This window comes from Triturus cristatus, chromosome 2_1, assembly GCF_964204655.1.
Source record: "Triturus cristatus chromosome 2_1, aTriCri1.1, whole genome shotgun sequence".
Taxonomy (NCBI): domain Eukaryota; kingdom Metazoa; phylum Chordata; class Amphibia; order Caudata; family Salamandridae; genus Triturus; species Triturus cristatus.
In genome coordinates this window covers 173,014,227-173,039,392 of record NC_140581.1, presented here as the reverse complement: position 1 = coordinate 173,039,392, position 25,166 = coordinate 173,014,227, and positions in this window count along the sequence as shown.

The following is a 25,166-nucleotide window of genomic DNA, read 5'->3' as shown; positions in this document are numbered from 1 at the left end:
TTGTGAGCCTGAGAGGGGTGCCCCTGGAACCTCGTCGTGACTTATAGTTGTTCTGCTTGCCCCTGTATCAATTAAGAACTTTCTGTCTTTCCCCAATACTTGACAATGTACATAAGGACCCTCTTGATCTACGGGAACCTCAATAAGGGGTAAGCCAACTTCCCTCTCTAGGCTGTTTCATGTGTATCGCTGATAATCGGGATAGTCATTTTGTGCATACTGGTACATCTGTTGTGTCGTGTTTTGTGTCGCGGCAATAGGCTGTGACTGTGGTACCACTACGGTCTGTTGTGCAGCCTGCATAGGCTGTACATTCTGGGGTACTTGTTGTTGGATCTGATCCTGTCTAGGCGGACGTGGTCTCTCCTTGGTTTTACCCGTAGAGATATTATGTTTCAGAACTGCACAATCGTTTATATAATGACCTGGCTGTTTACAATAGTTGCATGTCCCTTTAACAGGAACCGCTGAATTATTGGACTGTGTCGCACCCTTTTTATGACTGTCAGCTGGAACTGACTGGGCGACGAGCATTTTCATTTTCGTGTCTTTCATACGTCTCTGTTCGTGTTCTTGTTCTTCTCTAATTCTATTCTGGTGATACTGTAACATTTGTAACATTTGTGACGGGGTATTAGCTTGCCAAGAGCTCTCTACTTTCAATACTCTATTCTTAACCTGGGGCAAGGAATTTTCGACTAATTTTGTTACAAAAAGATGTGGATATGAATCGCTACTTGCTTTCAGGCCGCTATTAATACCGAAACATTTTTCAAATCGGGAATAAAAATCACTAGTGTCTTCATCCGGTTTCTGTTTGCAAGCTGAGATTGCTCCCCAGTCTTCCTTTTTCGTAGTTAATAAACGTGGCAATACTTGTACTAATAATCCTGGTAATGCTTTAGTTTTGTCCCCAAGCCCTACGCCTGCAGTTCGGGTATTTTCTTCGTTTTCTAATGCGGTCCAATCAATCTTTTGTTCTCCCACCTCCCACTCTTTTTCTTTGAGTTTCTCGTAAATACCGGCAGGCAATAATACTTTCAATATTTTCATAATGTCAGGATAGGTATAATCACCCATGAGTAACATGTCTTTTATTTCACGGTGGAAACCTGCTGGATCTCTGTCATGACTGGGCACTAATTTTTTCATTTCCAATAGTTCTATTTTAGTTATAGGCGTGTACACGAACACGCGTCTAAAAGTATTATCATCATTTCTAACTGGGTGCACTTCGCGTAAGGGATTCTGTCTGTCTAAGTAATACGTCTTTCTTTCCATGGAGGGAGCTGGATCATGCTCTGGACACAAAAAGGCACTATATCTGTGCCGATATTCTAGAATTACTTTAATTAGATCGGTACCTAGACCTCTCCATTTATTCATGAGTAGTTCTATCAGTATATCAGGTAGGGGACCAGGATCGGAGTGTTGGCCTTTATATAATATAAGGAGATGTTGTATCAGGTATATACCAGCTAAACGCTGTTCGTCTGGTGAAAGATTCAAAAACGTATGTACTAGCGCGTCATCACTATATTTATCAGAACTGTCAGCCCATTGTACTGCTGACCTGGCTAATTCTTGTTCATCCATAGAATCGAGTACATGGTACCCCATTCGTTCTTGAAGTATTTTATCAGTAGCCTGAAACAAATGTTCAGGGGTCTTTGGGTTTGACATGGCTGCTTGAAAAATTCTCCTACTTTCTGGACGTATCGGACGTATTGGATTATTGAAGGATCTTCCTTTACCTACATAAGCTATCGTTTCTCTAGCTGGTAGTTGTAATTGTCCTGTTGTCATTTCTAGTTGTTCCTCCTCCCCTGAGGACTCAGTTTTATCTGCATCTGTTTCTCTTTCAGGCTGTTCTTTTTCACATATTTGTTCTACTTTTTTTTCTGATCCTTCGGTACATACTTTCTATACTATTCTGTTTATCATGTTTTCCGTCTGCTATATTCTGGCCCCATTTGTTAAGGGCTCTCATTTCTTCCGCGTCTACACCTGGCCTATCTCTGTGTCTTATCAAGCAGTTTATAAAGAAGCGTAACAACAGTTTTTGCGTGTCCACTTTCTGGTATGCCATGGCCTCGCCAATACTTTCAGGACCTTGCCCTGTTTGGACAAAGTGATATATTTTGTCTAGATGTTCAATCATTCCTGGTAATATCATTAAATAGTTCGCAACTCGTCGTAGACGTACTGATGATAGCATCATTCTGTCGTCTTTACCTGGTACTGGATCATATCTACAGTCTGTAAGAGGCTCTTTAAATATGTCATAATTCGCTGTTTGAGGTGTACGTTGGTGTGCTAAATCCCTATAAGTCAATCGACGCACTGATGGCGGCGTATGAAAACTTCCTGTCGCACCTCCTGAGGTGCTAGGTCCAAAAGGATTCGTTGGGTGTAAGGTAGGAAGAATAGGTGCAGGAAGAAGTGGTGGAACGGGCGGAAGATTTGGAACGGATGCAGGAGTATGTTGCTGCAGAAGTGGGGGCGGATTATCTCGGGGTCGAGCGCCATTAGCAGGTGGTGTGCGTGGCGGCGGAGCATTAACATATTCGGGGGCTACATCGTCTAAATAGGAAGAAAGGAAAATGTCCTTTGCAGTCTTGGGGTGCACTTTAGTCGGAAGCAATGGAGGTGGCAGATCTTTCGGTACTTCCAGGGTGGCCTTAGGTAAACCTTCGGCCAGAAGAGGATACATACCATTCATAAGAGTGTTTCGTTGTCTGTCTACTTGTTCTGTTTTTACTCGGATACCTTCCTCAATTAATACATTTTCTCGGGCTTTGTCTGAATCCTCCCTACTTTTCTCTTCTTTTCTGAGCGCTTTCTCTGTGCGTCTATGCGATTCTTTACGCCATAATTCAATGGCATCTTTCTGTGACTGTCTGGCTTTCTTTTTCCATAATGCTTTTTCTACTCTCATGATGCAATCTGCATCCCATGTCCCAGTAACGGGCCATCTCTGGTTCTCTGCTAAATCCTTGGTGTAGTCTACCCACAATTCGAGATATAATACGGCATCTAGGCCATGCTTATGGTACATAAAGTACCCTGGAGTGTCCCTAGGTGGAATGGGAACGGCTTCTTCGAGTATCGCTTTTCTAGTTTTTATCTGTCTTAGTTTCGAGAATAACGGCATCTTGAACCTTGCTACTTGGTTCTTACTCGGACTTGAACACAATTAATACAATAAACACAGTAATGAAGATCGAACAATCACTCATACCATGACATTTAAAACATATTAAAACATTTTAGAACGAACAATGATAATTAAAATAAAACTAGTTAACTGCATAATACTAGATGTACTGCTAAACAGCACAGATACACTGCTAAAACAGTGCAGACCAGGTCTGTGTACCCAAACCCGTCTTGACCGGCACAAACCAATGCGCACGTCTAGATGCGTCCCCAGCAACGGTACTCACCGGGAAGCACGGAACGGAACAGAAGGCCTCGGAAGTCTGGACTGGACTAGACCAAACTGGACTGGACTCGACTCGTGACTTAGATACTTCGGAACCTCGGAATCTGGTGGGCCTCTGTATACCTCGGATCTTGCTCTCTCAGCTAGGCTCTGGTCGGGATCCTCCGCACTCCTCACCGCCTCGTCTGGGTGTTGATCGCAGCCTCAGTCACCCCCGTTGGCCTGAGGGAGATACAGGAAATCCTGCGGGTACGCGTAGTTGTCCGTCCGGCTGTGGCAGGAGACCGGGTCTGCAACGCACCTCCGGCGCGTGGGGCGTGAGAGGTGTCCCTGTTCGGGCACCAATTATGTGGTAAATTTAATTACCTAGACTTAATTTATGCGGTAAAATTCAATAAGAATAACTCAGTAAAAATAAGAGGCAGAATCCGTGGTATTTGAGGTTTTAAAATGAGTTTATTCCTTACAAAGGAATTGGTTCGAACCAGGCAATCGGGTTCCGTCACCACGAAGGTTCGGGAAGGGATAGAGCAATACTTTATTGACAGGTTATAATATATATAGTAAATGCATTACAGTGAAGACATATGCAGAAGGCGTGACAGCTGAGAAGAGAGATAAGAATACACATACGTAATGACTAAAGGCGTTACAATAGGCGTGCATAAGGGCGTGTACTAGAAACGTCATTGTGATGATGACACAGGTGGGTGGATCCATAGGAGAATCCTGCAAAGTCAGCAGAAATACTTGGCAGAGATGCGCGCACAGTAGCATGACGTGTGATTGACGTGTAACTGGAGGGTGAAGGGGACTTGACATTTAGCCATACATGAGGAGACAGAAGTCTGGGATGTCAGAACAACCTAATCCCAAATCATATCTAATATCTTGTGTTTAAGGAACTGTATTATCTGGAAGGAAAGGTCTCTCAGGCAGAGGCTATCCTATACTAACTACTAGTGCGTGTATAAGCGTCTACGTGTCTACATGAGATGCGAGGGGGCATGGGCCTACCATGGCAACAGAAGCCATGAATTACTTGCACGGAGACAGTAAGGCCGGGCCCTTTGCTCTGTAGCTGGAAGGATGTTTACCTAACTACTAGACAGGAATGCATTTCTCGAGGAGCGGAGCAGATAACTTGAAGGCTGAATACAGTTTTGGCAGGCAACAGGCCGGGCCAGGCACCGTTAGCCACGCAGGAAGTAAGACAAAGGTCATGGATACAGATACAGGTCCAGGCTGGAGCATTCAGAGGCAGAAAGCAGGAAAAGCTCGATGGCAGAATTCAGGGCCTACCTTGCCAGAGCTGAAAAACGTGAAAAGTATACCATATAAAGACGGTGGCAAGGCATACTTAGGAACGGAATATTCGACCCATTCATGGCGGATCTGAAAGAGGACATGTTAACGTTGGACACAATTGTATTTGCGTCTTCATAGCTTGAAGTGGAGGGAACATACATGTACTTGTAGCATGTACATGGAGCCGTTGGGGTCTAAGATAGGGGACACAATCGATCATAAAAATTCATATTTCCTCAATGACTGAACTTATTTTCTTTGGTCCTTTTGGTTTGATAGGACATTCTTTCGCAAAATGCCCGGACCTGGCACAATATAAACAGAGGTTCAACTTTCTCCTTCTATCCTTCTCCTCTGTTGATAACGGGCCTTTAATAGTTACAATCTGCATAGGTTCAGCCTCTGACACTTTCGTATCAGTTTCCTTCTTATCACTTTTTGGTACAGAGAACCTTGGCTCAAATCTTATTTTTTCACCTTTTCTTTCTCCTAAGCGATGATCTAATTTTACAACTAAATCCACAAATTCTGAGTATTCTTCCGGAAGGTCTACAATATGAGCCAAAGCATCCTTTAAGTCATCGCGCAGACCTCTATAAAACAGAGATGTACGTTTTTCCTCTGGCCACTGGGTTTCAGTTAAAAGTCTGTTAAACATGGTTACATAGGTTAACAAATCTTGTTTACCTTGTTTTAGATTTAGTAACTCATTGTCACTAGCTTGGACGTAAGTATGCTTCGCAAACAATTTTGTCATGGTAGCTTTAAATTGTGGCCAATTATGTAAAATGGGGTCATCTCTATTAACATAGGGTATAGACCAATTTGCTGCTGTACCTCCCAAATAAGAGAGTACAAACGCCACCTTAGTCGCGTCAGTAGGAAACAATTGTGGTTTGCATATGAAATGCAACTGACATTGGCTGAGAAACACATCAAATTTACCCGAATCGCCAGAGAAGCGTTCCGGGGCTGCCAAGGGAACAACATTAGGGACCGCTACCGTGACTTGCACTGGAGAAGAATTAGTATCTGAACTCGTGAATACTTTAGAAGTTTTAGACTTATTACCAAAAATTGAAGAATCTGACTCAAAGGCTGAAACAGGATTTCCCCATAATGAGTCCCTAGGCTTATAACGAAGGACTTCTTGCCTTAATATTGTATTCTCATGTTTTAGTGTGTCAATTTCTAATTGCATCTTCTGCAACATGTCTGATATGGATTTGTTTCTTTCCAGATCTTCTGTCAATGCCTGCGCCATTGCTTGGCCATCAATAGTATCGTTTTCTAAATCCATATCTCTCAAGGAGAACCTAATTATTGTGAAGGCTTGCGCTTCTGTAAAACCTTCACTCACCTGAAAAGCAGGATGTTCAACTTGAGAGATGTGTAGATTGTTCCCGACTTCCCCCAAGAATCTCCTTCGGACTTGACTGAATATGAAAACAGCCTGCCCAACTTAAATTCTTAAGGGAAGGGGGAAATGGGACAAAATAATAAACAGAAAGACACACTGGCTCTTGTTTTTGCTTCTAAAAATATGCTGCCTGCTTCTTCCAGATAGCGTCTATATGCAAAACGGAAAAGACAAAAGAAACATTAGCTTACTAGTAAAAACTTATCGTGACAATTATTGTTTACAAATCAGACCAGTGAAAGTGTACCTTTCTTTTACTCAGGTTGAGTCGTCACCTGAATATCTTTACACATGTTAAGATTCATTGATTCTGCAATGACAATAAATATCGATTTTAAAAGTCTTGCTTGTGAAACCTTTCTCTTAGATTGAAGAATTAACTATTTTTTCTTTGCATAAACACTTACTAAGAAATTGTCTGTAAATGTTCAAAATATTTATGTCTCTTCGTTTTAAAACAAATCCTTTTTGTTTCACAGAGTCTTTACAATGAAAAATGCCGTGCCAAGCTGAAGATTCCAGAAGAAAAACAAGCTAAGTCTTTTTCTGCTCGTAGATTATTATTGATTATTTATGCAAGCTTGATTTGATCTTTAGTTCTAGTGCGCCAAACTTGTAAAGTAAAATGAACTTACTTTTGGTAAATGTGTATTGTCTGCCAATTACTCACTGACATGTCTTTCTTCTGTTTTGTTTCCCTTCTTGAAGCGGGGACTGTTTAGCTGCAACTCCGGAAGGAATCGTGAGGGGTTTCCTGGGCAACGAGGGAAGGAGTTGAAGGCCGGACTGAAATCACAGATGCGGAAGCGATGACTGGATCCAAGATGCAGGAGCTTGAATTTCCGCCGTCAGGTAAGTGGAGAATAAACGAGCGCAAGCATGATTCCTTGCAAGTCTGGGGTTTAAATAGCTTGCGGGAGGGTGGGGTTCTCACCGGGAGGGAGCAAGATCACACGTGCATGACACTCGCGTTGAATGCAGCTGCTACGAACGTGACTTCCAACTGCCTAACACGGGCATGTTTACAACGTGCATAATTATGGAAATACAAACTGAAAAAACAACGTGACAATGCTGCCATTGCTTTGTACTAAATAGAAACGTGCTTTGAGAACGTGCTGATTCACATGAGACTGTCTGAAGCGAGAAACAGCGTGATTCTTACATATCTTTTCTAAACAAACATTGGCAAAAACATTTGGGAGAAAATAATAAAATACAAACAGATTAAACACATTGCCATGGTCGTGATCTAATTCTTATAATCTGTAGCTGTATCAAGTCAGGGATCTTCTAATTGAGTCTGAGCATGGTTGTTACAACAAACTGTAACACAGAGGGTGGTGGCCGAAATCCGCTCTGTAGGGGACCTCCCCCTGACCGAACCGCAGGATATAATAGGCGCATTTGTGGCGCATTTCAAAGGAGTGTACAGCAGGGGTACAGACAGGTCAGAAGAGGACTCCGCCGCGCTCCTGAAAGATATCAGGCTGCCTGTGCTCTCCGAGGAGGATCGCGAAACTCTAGATGGCGACCTCACCGTCGCCGAACTTGCCAAAGCTATTAAGGACCTGCGAACTGGAAAGGCCCTGGGCCCGAACGGCCTACCTATTGAGCTGTACAAGCTCCGGCCCGACTGCCTGGGAACGCATCTCAAAAGTATTTTCGAAGACAGCAAGGCGCTGGGGAAACTAGCGAGAGACCAACGCATTGCCACCCTGGTGGCTATCCGCAAGGAAGGGAAGCCCAGGGACCGCTGCTCCTCCTACAGGCCAATATCATTGTTGAACGCCGAGCCTAAGATACTGGCTAAGCTCCTGGCGAATCGGGTCAAACCAGTAATCACTAAACTGGTCCATCCTGACCAATCGGGCTTTATGCCACACCGAAATACGGCCCTCAATCTGCGGCGGCTCCATGGCGTGATGGGACGCCGCCATACGATCCAGGAAAACGCTGTGGTGGTATCATTGGATGCCGCTATGGCATTTGATACGCTGGAATGGCCCTATATGATGGCGGTCCTCGCAAGACTGGGATTTGGACCCAACTTCATTGGGTGGGTGCGCCTCCTGTATACCGAACCATTGGCGCAGGTGGTAGTTAATAATAAGATCTCCGGGTTTTTTCACTAGAGAGGGGGACAAGACAGGACTGTCCCCTCTCGCCCTTGTTGTTTGCACTTTGTCTGGAACCTCTGGCAGCCTGGATAAGACAGGACCCCTCCATGCGGGAGCTGAAATGGGCAGAGGGATGGGAGGACAGGATCTCGCTATATGCAGACGACATCCTGCTATACCTTGCCTCCCCCGCTTAATCGCTCCTGGTGGCCTTAGACATCCTTACAAGCTTTCGGAAAAATTCCGGGTATAGTATTAATTGGGGAAAGTCATTGCTTTACGTACTCCATGGGACCCCTCCGCCTGTTCCTCGGGGATGCCCGATCCAGATAGCCACGGAAGGGTTCAGATACCTCGGAATCTACATCTCCGGAGATGCAAAAATACGCTTTGAAAGTAACCTCAAGCCTCCTCTGCAGAGATTTCAGAGAGACGCGGCAACCTGGAAGAGGCTCCCGCTATCGTTGCTAGGTTGTGCGGCCCTCTTTAAAATGATGGCATTACCGCGGTTTCTGTATGCGCTCCAAAACTACCCAGATCTGGTACCGCACAAATACTTTGCAGATATTGAGGCCACTCAGCGGGACCTGCTATGGAGTGGCACACCGCGCATGGCTCTCCCGAAACTTACCCTGGGGTGGTATGATGGGGGCATAGCACTGCCGGACATCCGCAAGTATTACTGGGCAGCGCATCTCTCGGCCATTAATCAGGGCACGTATGGTAGTGGGGACGGATAGATGGCTCTTCCCAGGGGGAAATTTTGAGGCAGCACTCTACTCGCGACCTAATAAGTTCCATCTCACGGGACCTACAAACCACTCGGTCCAACTGTGGCACATTGTGAACCGGAAGTTGCGATGGGCTGACAAACTTACGAAGGCAACCCCGCTCTGGGTGTCAGAAAGGCTCGGGTCTTTGGGACGCACTAAGGGATTCCACAAGTGGGATCTGATCGGCATATCCCGTATTGGAGACCTCTGGGGGCAGGGGGAATGGTGCCTTTCGCCTCCCTACAGCAGTCACATGAACTGGAGCACACGGAATTCTTCCACTACATGCAGGTCCGGCATTCTCTTCAATCTAACATCTCACCGGGGACGACGCTCCCGGAATCCTTCCCCCTTGAGGATAGACTGCTTGACGGGCACTTACCAGAAAGGGCAATATCCCTCACGTATAAGAAACTCATACACCACTCCCCTGATCCTCTGGGCTCACTCAAAGGGAAGTGGGAGGCGGACGGCCTGGAAATTGATGAGGAGGAATGGAGAGAGGCGCTCTCCTCTCCCAAAGAAGTGGCGATATCGGCAAGGTTACGGCTGACACAACTCAAAATACTACATCGGGTATATGTCTCGGTCACCAGGCTAAAGTTGATGGGGAGGAGTACGGATGGGCTCTGTCAAAGGCGTTGTGGTGAGAGGGGGATGTTTCTTCACATAGCATGGGAATGCCCACAAGTTTGCACATACTGGGCAAAGGTACATGACTGTATGAGCACGGTGTTGGGAGTGAAGTTGCGGCCTGAAGCCAAAAGATGCTTCCTAAATATTTGGGAGCCCACGGACCTACCGGTAAAGGGCAGAAGATGGGTAACACTGGGGCTGGTGATTGCAAAGCGTAACATAGCGCGTCTGTGGGGGGCGGAGGCGCCCCCACTGCTTGGTGCATGGAAGAAAGACATGGACTGGTGTATGCTGCAGGAGAAGCTAGTGTATGTTTCAAGGGGGTGCCCCGGGAAATGGGTAGCGGTCTGGTCTCCCTGGAATGCTTACCGCCTCAACATCTGTGAGCCCCCAGCTCTTCCCCCCCTCGAGGAAATGTCAACCCAATAGCATGATGAGATTGTATGTTCCTGCTCTGCTGTGCCATGTTAAGTGACAAGAATGTCTAAGAGTCCAAGGCTGAACCACTGTAACTCCAAAGACCTAAATCTGTGAAGTGACCAACATGTTTATGTTTGTTAATAAAAATAATTTTTTTTAAAAAACAATAGACCAATAGTCAGCGCGGTTACTATAAATGCATTACGTTCGAGTCTTCCTTTTTCCTGTATCCATGAAAACAACAATAGACCAATAGTCAGTGCGGATACACATAATAGTTACGCATCAGCTGTAAGCTGAACATGTGACTCTAGGAATGTACAAGTAGGATCTTAAGACAATATACGAAAGATAGGGAACGATGTAACCACCATATATACACCGATAATACTTATTTTCAATATGATATATACATAATTAATGGCAACACTAGGTTTAACTCGCACCTTTTTTATAAATTTTATTGGTGCTCATAGCTTAATTAAACCCGATGTTTCATCCATTAGAACAACAGATAAAATAATAAAATTACTATAAGTGTATATTTTTGCCACATCCACGTATCTCATAGCATAAATGCATAACGTTCTAGTCTTTCTTTTCCTGTATCGATGTAAACAACAATAGACCAATAGTCAAGCGCGGATACACATAACAGTCATGCGTCCATCGTAAGCGGAACATGTGACTCTAGGAACCTATTAGCTGTTCCTATTTAAACAGAAACAGGCTGCATTTCCGGGTTGACTGCGTGATATCCTCGTAAGCACAAACCCGGGATCCATTCCATCCGAGTTACAAACATTTATCTGGTAAGAATAGCTGCGACCTTATTTATCTAAGCCCCCAGCACCTCTGACTAACATTATATTGATTTATTTTCCCGTGATTGTATCCCTATATTGAATCAGTACGTTTTCTAACTCGAAGCTTGCCCCCTTAACGTGATTTAACAAAAAGTCCAGCAAATCTGTGCCTACTTCATTTACGAATGTAAACCATGATATTGTCACCGCCTCTAACGCTCTGTATAGTTTTAGTAAGGTTTTTCCCCATAATAGAATAATCAAATGCCTTTAATCAAATCATTAGTATTGTTTATTATTATTTTAGGACATTTTTAACCTCAACATAGTTAGCAACCAGATCTTGCTTTTTGCCCTTATCAATTAAAATAATAATGTTAAACTTTCAGGTCACGATTATCAATATCCTAAGATTTCTCCAATTCCATTATACCAATGGATTGCTATCCTATATATAATAATAAATAGGATTACTACTCGATATTGTTAATTTTAGATACACATGGACGCTGTCCATATCAGTTGGAGACTAGATATATATATTACCTAAAATTTTGTCCGTTTTTTAAATTCTTTTCATTTTTAAGTAACATAAAAGACACTCTAAAACCAGAGAACAGCTTCCATTGGTCTTTATAACATGCACGTTTTTCTATTTTTTGAATTTCTACTCATAGATTTTAATCAAATAAAGACAAACCTGAAAGAGAAGTTCCTTCCTTCGGTTTCCTTATCAAAATCAAAATTTGCTCCGGGTACAAGTAGGTCACGCTGTATCAATGCAGGGCATTTTAATTAAGCTAAGATAATATATAAAGGAATACCTATCTAGGTTAATTGCTATGTTATATTTATATTCCCTAGAGCGAGATGTATCTATCGCATCCAAAGGTTCCCAACTAGAAGATTAAGTCCGCATATAGAGTAAAAGACAAGTAAACGACATTGGTCTTATTTTAAAGAAAATGTTCTCTTTATAAGCGCACTGTGATTTAGGAGAAAAAACTCTAAAAAATTATATAGAGACTAAACTTGGGAATCTGGTCTATCCCTGTACACTTTTATTCATGTATATCACTATCCATGCACTTTTTTCAAAATGTTTTATTATATGTAAGAATATCATGCAGATATCAGTTGCAGAAATATCTATCTATATGTTCATTAACTTCTAGCAGAGAGTAACACAGCTCTTTTATGATTGAAATGTAAAGAGATTTATTGTTATATTTACAAGAACGAGTTCTAAATATTGTTTTAATTAAATTTTAGGCATATTTGTGGCTACTCCTGACGAAGGCACTCACAGTGCCGAAACGCGCGTCGAAGAATGTATTTCCGCCACGCATGTATTTTAAATAGATCCATTGGTGTCATTAGATAATGTATTTTTAACAAAATGTCAATGTATATGTTATCTTAATTAAAAATTGTACATTTTTTATTAGTGGTTTTTGAACTCATTTCTTGTACTGTATCTGTAATTTTCTGACCACACACTGCCTGGGAACTATATTTTCCATTGTGACAATTAAGGACATAAGCACGAGTCTGTTTATACAATCCGTGCCACCAGTAGCGTTGTTGTATGATAGTAACAGTCGCTGATGCCATACCTTCGTGAGCTGCTGTTATCAAGAAAAGTCTGCAGTCCACATTGGGAATCAATCTGTCACCAACGTCGTTAATTCACACATAGGGAACTTTATCAGGAATTAACTGATGAGAGTATTTAGAAGGGAAACCCCGAGGGTAATTATCACCCTTCTCTGTCGCAGTAATTGCTGCCAAAATGTCATCATCAATCTTCCTTTTGGATCTTGTAACTGCTGCTACTAGCTATGTTGCCACTGCTGTTTTCGCTGCCTCTTCTGCTAAACTGTTGCCAACAGCGTGGACACCTACGCGTTGGTGCCCAAGAGTATGAATCACATTCACAAGCGGCAGACGTTGTTTAAGTTCTGCAACTCGAACCCAAAGCATTTTATGCTAGATTGTGCTACCTTTGGAATCACAATACTCATTTTGAGACCAAAAGAATAAATTGTTGTTGTAAGACTGAACACGGTAAAAAGAGTCACTCACTATAAGAGTAGTCACCCGAGGATCGGCAAACTCCAGTGCAAGCACCAGAGCACGAAGCTCTGCCAACTGGGCGGTACAATCGCCCAATGTTTGAGTGTGCACGACATCAGATTTGAATTGACCATTCACGAAAGTACCAGCCACTATTGCTCAGGCCGCCGAATAAGCATGCTTAGAACTCGTCGCCGGTTGCGCCGAACCGTCAGTATAAAGACACAATGGTAATCCTCAAGCGGGCGCAAGGACAGAGGAGCTGGATGAACAAATTCATACTGCAAACACTCCTGAGTCTGCAATGAGGCATCAAAGATGTAAGTGACATCCAGAGACGTCAAAGAAGTGGCCCATTGTATCCAATGCGGATGCAAAGCTTTAGAATTTGGTACACTGGCTTTCGTCACTGCCTCTAGGGCAGGATATGGTGTGACAACCAACATGCGTTTACCTTGCGACAGCGATCTCTGTTTCAAAATCGCCATCTGCGCTGCAGTTAAAACTTTTTCGACAGTGGAAAAGCGCATTCCAGCCGAAGTGTACAGGTGTGACTTGTAAGCCCTCATTGAACGCTAAGTACGTGATACCCACTGCACCAGGCACAATTCTAATTACCAGGTTTGTGTGGTTATCACGTGTCAGTAAGTATTTAGAAGCAAGAAGATCAGCCTGCAAATATTGCAGGATAGCTGAATGTTCTGGCAGCCAGCTCGATTTGGAAAAAGTTGGTTGTACCAAGGCATATAGTGACTTGATACACTGGGCATAATCGGGAATGTAAGTACGTCCGAAATTCAAAAAACCCAGCAAAGATTGTAGTTTTTTCAGGGTTGTGGAGCGCGCAAACATGCGCATTTCTCCAGGAAGTGAGATGCTAAACCTCGACCTTTGTTGTTGAGTTCATAACCCAAAAACAACACTGTATACTCTGCAATGTGCGATTTTGCAAAGTTGAATTTGTAACCGAAGTCCGCAAACATAACAATGATGCGGTCAACGCGACACAGATGCGGCCATAATTCGTCATCTGTGAGATAGATATCATCAACATACGAGTACGCATCAGGGTCAATGCTCTTCAATAGAGAGACTACACGTGCGGTAAAGACACTTGGACTGTTTTTGTATCTTATGGCTAACCTTTTAAACTGTTTCTGTTTGCCTCCGGAAGTAAAGTCTATCCATTGACTACTAATAGAGGACAGGTTATGGCTATAAAAGCCATTGGAGATGTCAAGTGTGGTCTTAAACCTTTTTCCCACAAGACTATCAACGAGGGCAGAACTGTGGGTATTCTGTACCGCACAGGTCCGACAATGAGAGTTCAAATGCCGGTAATCCAAAACTAGGCGGTACGACCCATCAGGTTTGGTTAAAGTGAAAAGAGGATTATTCATGGGTGACACACATGTTTCAATTACACCTTGATATTCCAATTGCTCAAGGATTTCTGCAACGTGAGATCTAGCTTCGCGGCGCATGGGATATTGGGGTTGTGGCTGTGGCATAGACCGTAATGGAATCTCATGGCTAGGCGACGATTTATCCCACCCAACCTGAGTATGGTACAACGCCGGAGCAAGCACCTGTGCCCACTCTTCTGCAAAGTTCTGAGCTTGCTCCTTTGGTACAGTGTGCGCGAAAGATGGGAGGATTACCTCCTCCCTTCTGGGGGCTGCCAAAACTAAAACTGGGGGCCAGTCTGCCTCTGCTAACAGAATGTCATATATAGAGTTCAGATGTTCCCAAAAAATCCCTTTTATGGTACGTTGTATGTCACCTTAAATTAAAAGGACAACGTCATATATTCTGTCAGGGGGAGGCCACTCTAGTGTCAGCAGTTTCTACAGTAATAAATGTGTCAGTTGCTGTCGTCTTCAGATATGGACGCAGTGCTTGCCGCACTATTGTAACCTCCTCTGCGCTGTCTAGCAGCGTTAGTGCCCATGTCAGTTTCCGAAGCTGCATTCTTACTATCTGTGGCATACCTCACTGTTAGTGCAGCAACCTTCTTTTTCTGAAACGGGGGTTTTTGACGTGCAAACTCTTCCTGCTTGCCTTTACCGTCAGTCTGGCGGGGTTGCTCACGTCCTTGTTTGGCACCCTGACCTTTGCCACATTCTCCTCCACTGGACTGTGAGACCGATGTTTCCTGTGAAGAATGAGTAGAAAGTTGTTCAGGAACCTGAAATCTATCAGGAGACCTAATTCTAGTGCGATCGCGCAATTCATACATGCGTTCAGTAGTCACTTGTACCGGTGACGCAGGCCTAGACCCCTGTTTCTGTTGCTGCTTCCCCTGTTTCTTAGTTTTTCAATTCTGTTTAGGAAAAGCTGGACGGTCGTCTTTAGTAGACGTAACCGTCTGAGTTTGCAGTTGCGCTGTTGTTTTAGCAAAAGGCTTAACCCCTAAACTATTGCGGCCAATGGTCTTATAAGCCTCCACAATAATTTTCGGTAACTGTCAGGGTTTATCGACATCGTCGACGAGGTGCAGGGCATTCAACACTTGAAAGTTAACCGCATCTCCCTTGACATAAGCAAGGATGAGATCAGCAACTACGTCGAACACACCGACAAGCCTCATTCCTAACTCGACTCCTCCTCTGGACCGTGTTGATCTTGAACATGCTTGATCACGGAGGGCAGTACAGTCATAGACGGTGTGCCGAAGCACTTCGAGTAGACTGCTGCAAACACTTTACCCCAGTTCTGACAATCATTTACCTCTGGGACCAAGTCTTTGTGCAAACTAATGGTAAGGATCCTGCGTTTTTCCACAGGAGTAGAATTTGGAAATACTGCTTCCAGCTGGTCAAATTTCTCAGCAAGCCAATAAGGCATATCGTCCTTATTCTGGGGGCGCTTGCCAATTACCGAATTAACCATGACGGGACTAATAGTAATCCTGGCCAGGCCAACTGGTTGCGCCGCAACTCCATGTGCCCCCACCTGGACATTGCGAGATACGTATTGCACTAAAGCCCTATGTACCGTAATCAGGGCGGTATGGAGTTGACGTAAGTCATCCAGCGGGGCTGCCAAATAACGTGGATGTGGTGTAAACCCAGCCAAGACTGGCCAAGTGGCCCTTGGAATGGACAAGGGACCCAAACGAACCGGTGTAACGGTGTTGGGGAGGGCGCCATTGAACCAAATACGATGCTGCCAAGCAGAAATGGGAATTTCCTGCATCCTATATGGCGTGTAATTAGCTGGGACTGCCGTAGGAGTGTATGTGTGAAACGTCTTATCATCCGCATTCACCTCTGGCAAAGTAACCCAAGAGTAAAACAACTCCTAGGGAAACGATGCATCGGCACTCACTACAAAGATAATAGACATCCCATCGTCAGGCACCCCGAACTGCGTCAAATGACGCCGGAGAGGCACGCGACTATGCGCTTCAATAGCGACTTCAGCCATAAGGATACAGAGAAGAAAAACAATCTATATTAAATCGTAGCACAAAAAGGGTAGAATTTAAAATGAAACCTTTTTAATTGTCAAGCTTGAGAGAACCTATATATTAACTATTTAGGTAGGTTTAAACCGTCACTCCCTTCAACCGGAAACAAGAGTGAGGGTGTTGTGGACAAATATAAGCACTACTAAGGGGTCTCAATCATAAGACCAAAATGTTAGGTGCGCCATGTTGCGGGGATTCTGCTCATGCACAGAACTATGCACAGGAAACCAGGACCTCAGTGAATTGTGGTGTACCAAAAAACTCACCTCAGTACCCAGAACCCCTATCCGACTAGCATCAGTGTCTCATTCGTTCTCCGTATCATCTCGAAGCTACCAATGATTAGACAACCCAGAACAAGCGACTTAGAATATTAAAGGCACCCGAGTTTCAGATATTTGCAGCTGTGTGCATGTTGTGTCTAGAGCGTGGGCCTATCAACCTGAATTCAACAGCATACATTGTTATTTGACCTTGACGGCTTCTGCACACAGTGTTCAGACTAAGGTTGCGGTGCACGTCTAGGGATGTGAACAACAGACCGTTCTCATGTGAAGAAAAAGCAAGCAAGCAGTTTTACTTGTAATAACAGCTACCTGTAGTGTTGTGTGCAAAAGCAGCAAAGTGGCAAGATGGCGTTTTACTTCTAAAGCGCTTATGCTAACATAGCAATGTGTGCACATAAACCCCCGCCTCCACTACAATGCTGCCCTGTATTATGAGCTGCTGATGGGTCCATTGATGGCCCATGACCAGGACTGTTCCGTGGGTAGACGATTTGTGTATGATACTACACTTGGTGCATCGGCAGGCTTGAGTACATGTGCTCATGCGCAGCGCCTTTTGCATCACAGTTTCATCGAATATAACGCAGGTTGCCTGGAAATGCTCCTGGCTGCACCTGGATATGAGTAACATGTCTGCTCATTCGACTTTCTTAATTGGATTCCGTTCCTATTTATGATGGAAGGTTCTGACGGCCTATTGGAGCTAATGGCATCCCACTGTGCATGTGATGTTTTTGAATTCGAGGAGCCTTTGTAAATGACCTCTGGAAAAAACACGAAGGCCTTTTATTCTCTATATGCCTTTGAGAGTTCCCTTTTTTCTTTGCACACTATTTATCCTGATTTGTATTTTATCAACAATTTGACCTTTACCAACCCGCTTTGGTTCTGCTTACCTCTACATTCTGTTTGCCTAGGAGCTACTGACCTGGCCAAGGTGACGGTTTCGCATGGCCCATGAGGACATTGTCGTCTTCACTAAGTTAGCATGAGCTCTGCAGCCATTACTACATGGCTTTATTTTTGCAAAGACATTGTTCATACGTTTCACATGAGAACTGTCTGCTGTATGCATTCTTTGCCAGTTCCTGGGATATAGTATGAACATTGTGAGCAAGGTCGATATACAATGCCCCTTGTTATTCTGTTCTGATCAGACCCTAGCACCTAGACAAAACATACCAGTGAAGCTGTTGTTTGGAACTCGCACTTTGGTATTAGGGGGATACATGCATAGGGAACACACACTTGGAGAGGGACCTTTTCAGGGAGAAGCCAGCACCTATGATGTATAACTACCATCTATAGTCTAAGGTATGGGGTCTGCAGCCAAAACCAAGATATCTTCTAATATACAATAATACTGCTTCTTAGCAAGGGGAGGGAGGTTAGGCTCTATTGTGTTGATGACATCTCCCCTCACGAATTATGGACTAGCTGCTATGCTGACTGTATTTGTTTAATGCATTTTCCTGCTTTTTGTGGTACATATACTTCATGTTAGAGCATATTAGTTAAAATGAATATTTTAAACTGTTTTGTGTCTCTGTCAGATCTTATTGTTGACAGGTACAAGAGTGCAAGTGAAAGGGAGAGTCTTGCAACCGCGAGTCCTGAGAGATTCAAGAGTGTTGCGTTCTGGGGTGTCTAATCACTTGTTTCTCTGTGAGTGAGTAGGAGGGCAAGTTAGACACAATAGCTAGTCAGTCCTGGGCTCATGGGTACTAAGGTGGTAGGATGACTCAGTCCCTACTCACTAAGGTCCCATAATCCTACGCATAGTTCTGTTCTTGGGCAGAATTCCTGCAACACTTGACTGCAAAAGACCCCACCATTAGTTCCAGACAGTTGATATGGAGTTGCAATTCCTCTGGAGACCAGTGGCTCCCAAACCCCATCTGTTGGTGTCTGATTCTATAATGACATCTGGAACAGTGCCAAAGATGGCTCTGTCGTTCCAAGTATGCTAATAAGTCACCTCTATTTTGGGCATCTCCAATAGGGAAATCTGCTCTGAGTACGGTAAGACCTTCTGCGGGGAGGAGGATCATTAAGCGTTGGAGGGTCAAGTAACCAAGGGGACCGGGAAAAATTGCCTAAATGGACAACACCAATAGCCCCACAGTCCTGGCAAAGACTCTTAAAGAGACATTTGCAGATGATAGAACTCGCCTCATTTCCTTTTTGATCAACATAATCTTTTGAATAGGAAGCTTCAAATGGCCTGAATCTAATCTATCTGGAATCCAAGAAATTACAGAGACTGAAAGAGAGTCAGACACAATATTGGGACATTGATGATGAACCCCAAGTCCTGTAACAACTGAATCATCCAGTTTAGATGGAGCAGGACCTTGTCTTGTTCTTGGGCCATTATGATCAGGTTGTTTAGATAAATGATCATCCTCACACCCCAGAGTCTGAGGAACTCGACAATTGGTCTCATCAATTTGATAAAACACTAAGGGGCCAAAGAGAGCCCAAAAGGAAGGGTGGCAAATTTGTACCACTGTCTGCTCCAATGGAACTGTAAAAAACACCTGTTGAGAAAGCGGATAGAAAGGGACACTGTTGTGAACAGTTGTTAAACCATTTTGTATCACTTGCAGCCATTTTATTTTTGTCATGCCCTTTGTGCAACAAATCTTGCCTTCAGCTCCCCTTTCTGAGATGTGAAAAACTGTGTGAGCGTAGAGAACTATTTCTATCTTGGTGCTGCATGCGTTATGAGTCATCTGCACCTGTCAAAGGAAGAGGAACATTTTTAATCGAAGGCTTATGTGAATATGAACTGGTGCCAACCGTCTAGATGCTGACTGTGCTTTCTGATACGCCATGTATGAATAATGGGAAATTCCAAAGCTTGAAATGTTTTGTGAAAGGTTATAAATAACGTGAGCTAGTTGCATCCAGCAGAGCTTGTTCGAAGCACCTGGCTTCACACATCCGTTCGAACTTGCAATGAACTGCTTCCACAACTGTGACTGTTTGTCTCTCATTTGCAGTACCAGATTTTGTGCGTTCATGCTGTGCAGTAGGAAAATAGGCACTGTTAGAAACATGTCTTTCAGGCAAGATGGCCGCTTGCTGAGCGCGCTCTTCCGACCGAGCTATAATCCACTCACCATCCGTGACACAGGAGAGCAATCCCCATTTGTAAACTGCTCCAGGGAATTGCCTGCGGGGAGGTGCGGCGAACAAGCCGTTTCTCGCTGCCATATTTGGGCTGGAGCCACGGGGGAGCCTGGCGGGCGTCTGCCTACCTGTCACGCCTTGAGTCTCGATCCTTGAAGGCGGCACGGATGAGGCCTGCGGTAGGAGGTTGGGCGGGGGACTCACTGAGGTGACTCAACATTTGCATCACGGAGAGGCAGCTTCGGGCAGTGGTCCTGCACCGCTGTTGACACACAGACTCCTGCATCACCTGGCCGGCCCTTTGGACTGAGACAGAGCTTGGCTGCCATCATGGGTGAGGACTATCTGTGTGCGGGGCCCCGTCTGGAGCGCGCGGAGGAGATAACGAGGCCCGTCGCCTTGCTGGAGTGTGCGGGGTGTGGCCGTCTCCATATTGAAGCAGATTGCTGGTGTCAGCTCAGATTGTTGTGGGCGCAGCAGCCACGGGCGGGGTCTGCGATCACCTCGGTCCTGCGGGGCGCGCAGCCACGTGGATGCTGCCTTGACGTGGGAGATCCTGCACTTCACCCCTGGCCCACCGCAGTGGATTCAACACGAGCAGGAGGTTAGGAGCCAAGTGTGGATAAGTGTGCCCGCTGGGGGTCTGACCACCATGAATGACATGGTCGGGACTGAAGTGGCGGCTGCTGGGCCAATTGCGGAGCAGCAGTAAAGATAAAAAACATTGAGTGGTTCAGCAGTGGATGGGCCTGCTTGAGCATTGGTTGAGTTGATCCTGGATCTCTTTTATTAGGTGCTCAGTGTATCCAGTTACTCATCAGTTACAGCAGAGAGCGCACAGTTAAAATCTACTTTCTGTTGTGGTATGCACACATTTCCAGAGTGTGTAGAAATAGCCTGCAAACCTCTTGACATAAACTAGAACATAATATGAAACATTTACCACTTGAGGCCACAAATGACCCCCATAAAAATGCACAGTATGCGGATGTGATGGTAAGATATATCTAGGATCTCTGTTCAAGACTCCTTATTTCATGATAGCTGAAAATAATTGCTGTATACCACAGCATAGTGAACTGTTCACTTGAAGCAAGAAATATCAGGTTTTGACGTTGGTACGAGACGATCAGGGGCGCTACCAGCAGGCCTTGAGTTGTGAGGAGCGGGACGATGCCAGGCTGGGCCTTATTTCCAAGCATCTCCTAAACACGCTGTGGGGGTCCTGAGCGAATACCTGCTGATCCCGGAGTTCTGCTTGCAGAGACGCATCCAATCTCACAAGCTATCATGGGAAAACACATTGCGAAACAACCCAAACTGACTTTTGAAAATAAAAGGCAAGCCAGGCTGATGGAATCTGAATTAGAAGAAAGCGCAGACCGGCCGTTAGATAAACAATCACATGACCAGGGCGAGGACCTCCGATCACTACTCTTGGAAATGCGTTGAAGCCTGAAAACTATAGACACCAAGCTAGATGTACTTATCGCGCAACTGGATCAAGTAAAAAAACAGGTGGATATGCACGAGTTACGTCTGGACCACGTAGAAAACCGCAGCACCGACAATCACGAATTCCAGGTTGAGACAAATGAGCAGCAAATTGATAAGGTACTCAACCTAATCAGGGCAAAGAATGATGATTTGGAGGCCAGATCGCGTCGCAACAATCTACGAATTACGGGGATTCCCGAAACAACAGACATTTCCACAATGGAGACCTATGTCGATGAGCTGTTACGTGAACTGTTCAGCCTTGATTGATCTGCAGTCATCGTGACTGAAAGAGCCCACTGTGCGCTGGGCCCCAAACATCCCATTGGAACCACACCCAGGCCTATACTAGCTCGGATACTGAATTATCAGGATCCGGATGCCATCTTGAGAATTGCCAGAGAGCAGGGACCTATCAATCACTAAGGGAACAACATATTGTTCTATCCAGACGTCACTCCGGCAGTGCAGGCGGGCCGCAGAGAGTTTCTACCTGCAAAATGTATCCTTCTCCAAGCCATGATTCCTTATGCCTTATTATACCCAGCTAAGCTGAAGGTGACCCACATTGGTACAGTACACTACTTCACAGACACCAAATCCGCCATGAAGTTCGCCAAACATGTAGGAGGGAAGAAGAGTAGCGGAAAATATGCAAATGGGCAGAACTCGGAGGCTGGGCTAAGTGACAATTATTGACTCCCTGACGCACCAACGACTAGGTGGATTGGATTCTGCTGCGCTCACCAATGTCCTCAGTCTCTGATGCCCTGCACATGGGTGCTCCGGGTGGAGCAGACACGGCATACACTAACTCAGCCGGTTTGCAGATAACTTTTGTCATTGCGAAAACAACACTAACTAATGGCTCTCCCACACTTGCCTCGGCCACCCCGTCCTCGGGCAGGGTAGTATGCTGGCTTCTTGGAATCGATACAGATTCCGAAGCTCTCGGAGGCGGAGTTGAAGCCCCGCCCATCTTTTTAATTGGGTAGTGTCATCTTCCATGCAAAACGCTGGCTTATGATTGTAAAGGAGGCTTCTTAGTCCCTCCTTGTTGCCGCCTTGTCTCCTTTTGACCCCGCCCACGGGGATTGGATCATTTACTCGCGGAGGGACACGGCCTCTTTCAATTACTCGGTAAGCACTATATTTTACATTTGTTATTTTGTAAGTTACTTGCGCGGTCCACTTTCATGCATCTTGCAGCCGTTCCTCACAGACCCAACAGCTGATGCAGTTGCATGCCTATAGATGAGCTCACTTGCCTGAGCCTCCTCTGTCATTGCCGCCCCCCCCCCAAGCCTCAGAATAAAGGGCTGCATCTCGGAAGGGTCCCCCTGGACCGGGTTGCGCACCGCCAGCCGTGAGAAGCAGCGAGGCTGGTGCTTCGAGGTGGGCGTTTGTACCAACTTGCCTTTTGTCACAAGAGGGACCTCTCATTTTCACTTGCTGGCTTCATCGCTAGTATCCAGACACTCTGGTTGTTTTGAATTTAATTAGCTTTGCTGTTGCATTATACTGTAGATTTTGTAAAGCGCTTACCCTTTTTGCAGAGATAGCAGAGTGCAGATCCAACAGCACGGACGCAGAGCAGGCCCTCTACCTCACAGACAGACAGACGAGTTTCTGAGAATATCTCTTCGGCAGACTCCGAGGGCCTGCCGTCCCTCACTCTCGGTTCCGTATATGCCGCTTACCGCGGCCTCCCCCCACGCCCAGGGTGCACTAAATCTCTACTTCAACGGAGCAGGAATTTGGCACCGCTGGGGATGCTCTGGGTTTGTGGGGGGGGGCACCCCCCCGCCACCCTCCTACTGAGGAGCATGATGGGAGGGGTGAAGTAGGACTTAGTCAATCCTCAATGCTTGAACTTTACTGACAGCGCGCAATGCTTAAGCCAGACAGATTCCCGAAGCTGGTATACCTAGGGGGTTTCATCACTGACGGATCTGTAGGGGCATAATTCCCATAAGGAATAAGGGATGGTGGGCAAGGGCAAGAGTCGCCCCTTGCCCATGGTCACGCGCTGGCAGCCAGGAGCACTCCTGTGCTCCAGGTTTAGCAATCAGAGGGGACTGGCCAAAGGTTAAGTAAAACCCTTCTCGCCTTCATAGCCAAAGAGGGCAGGCCCAGAATTGTGAAGAGGGTAACCTGCCCGCATGGGGGGCGAATAGTTCTTGGCACATCTCCCCAGGCCCAACAGGTCCTCTATTTCAGCAGACCCTATCCGGTTAGGATAGCGTCTTGGGCCTTGGGGACATAGATGGGGCCATCTACAACACCAGGAGCTATAGCTCACTGGTAAGTCTTGGGCCTGTGGACATAAGGGATCTCACAGGGTTTGAGTCCCGCTAGCGCTGTCACACTGTCATGAGGTGGCAGAATTTCAAACTCTTCTTTCTGCTAGGATGGTTCCCTTCCAGCTAGTTGCAGGAAGCCCTAGATAGGAGAGGTTGCAGGTAAGACTATAGCGGGTTGGTGGGGGGCCCTGGCTGCGACGGTGAGCCGCCTCCAGGGCTGTGGCGGAGTTACAGGGCGATCTAGAAGCAGGCCGGTACAAAGGGTACCTCTGCGCGGCACCATAGGGGGTGCCTGAGCCAAAACCGAGGAGCCTCAAGGGAGGTCCCGGAAGCCGTGTCGGCGCCCCGCTAGTCCTGCGGGCGGTTGTGGGCCTGAACAACCAGGGGCTTGCTATGTGACGCTCTGCCCCGAGAGGGGGGGCGTGAGTAGAATTACCAACAGCACGTGATCGTAGAAAGAATCACCTGGAGGGCAGCAACGGCGGGCATCGCTCCCGCGCTGTCCGGCTCATCAGGCGGGCGGGCGACCCAGTTGGTTGCCTGCCCTTGGATCGCCCGTAAGATAACCCACCCATTACATATTCTGGAATTATGTAATAAACCTGCAGCATTGTTACCCAACACCAACTGTCTTGTGTGTGTCATTTGGGTACCTATTATGGGGGAGGGGGGACAGCGGGGTGCCCCTGGGGGTACTATAGCTTGTGCCTGGAGGCTGCCCTCTGAGAGGCGTAAAGCGAGTATTAGCACCTGGTTATAGCAGGATTGAGCTGCTATCCTCCGAGCGCCCCTGATGGGACCCGGAGGCTGCTCTGGAAAGGTGTTTAACAGCTGAACGGGGAAGCTGCCATCAGAGCAGTTTACATTTGTAAATGTAGGTAGCGGGCTGTCCTGCAAGCACCTTGAAGTACCTTACAGCAGTACTGGGAAACTGCAGTCTGACCAGGTCACAACCCCTATGAAAGCCTGCCATCTAAGCATCTCAGAGCTGTGCTTACATGGAGACTGACATCCAAGCTCTATATAGCGCTGAAGAGAGTCTGCTGTCTGGGTGCAGGGAGGCTGCTTCGGAACAGCTCAAATCTGTACTAGGAAACGCCCACCAACGTACTTTACATCCCATCTGTGGAAATCTGGCGGTTCCAGAAGCCACGGTACCAGTTAGGGTTTAGGGAGAGCACCTGGTGCCCTTCACATGCTATAGAGTCCCTACGTATGTCAGTGGGTTCCGATGCATTCCTCGGTCACTAGCCCCTTGCACTGCAGTGAGATCTTACTCATCACTGTACCACCGACTTGGTGATGTCATCAGTGATGTACCTTGGCATGAAATCTACCTTGTGCAGCCATAAACAGAAAGTAGTGGATAAAATAAATGTTAATACAGCTTCCTTGCCTGCTGCATATATTGGTTTTCAATGTTCTATACTGCCACCTTAACGTCTTTCACCTACAGCGTTCAGTGCAG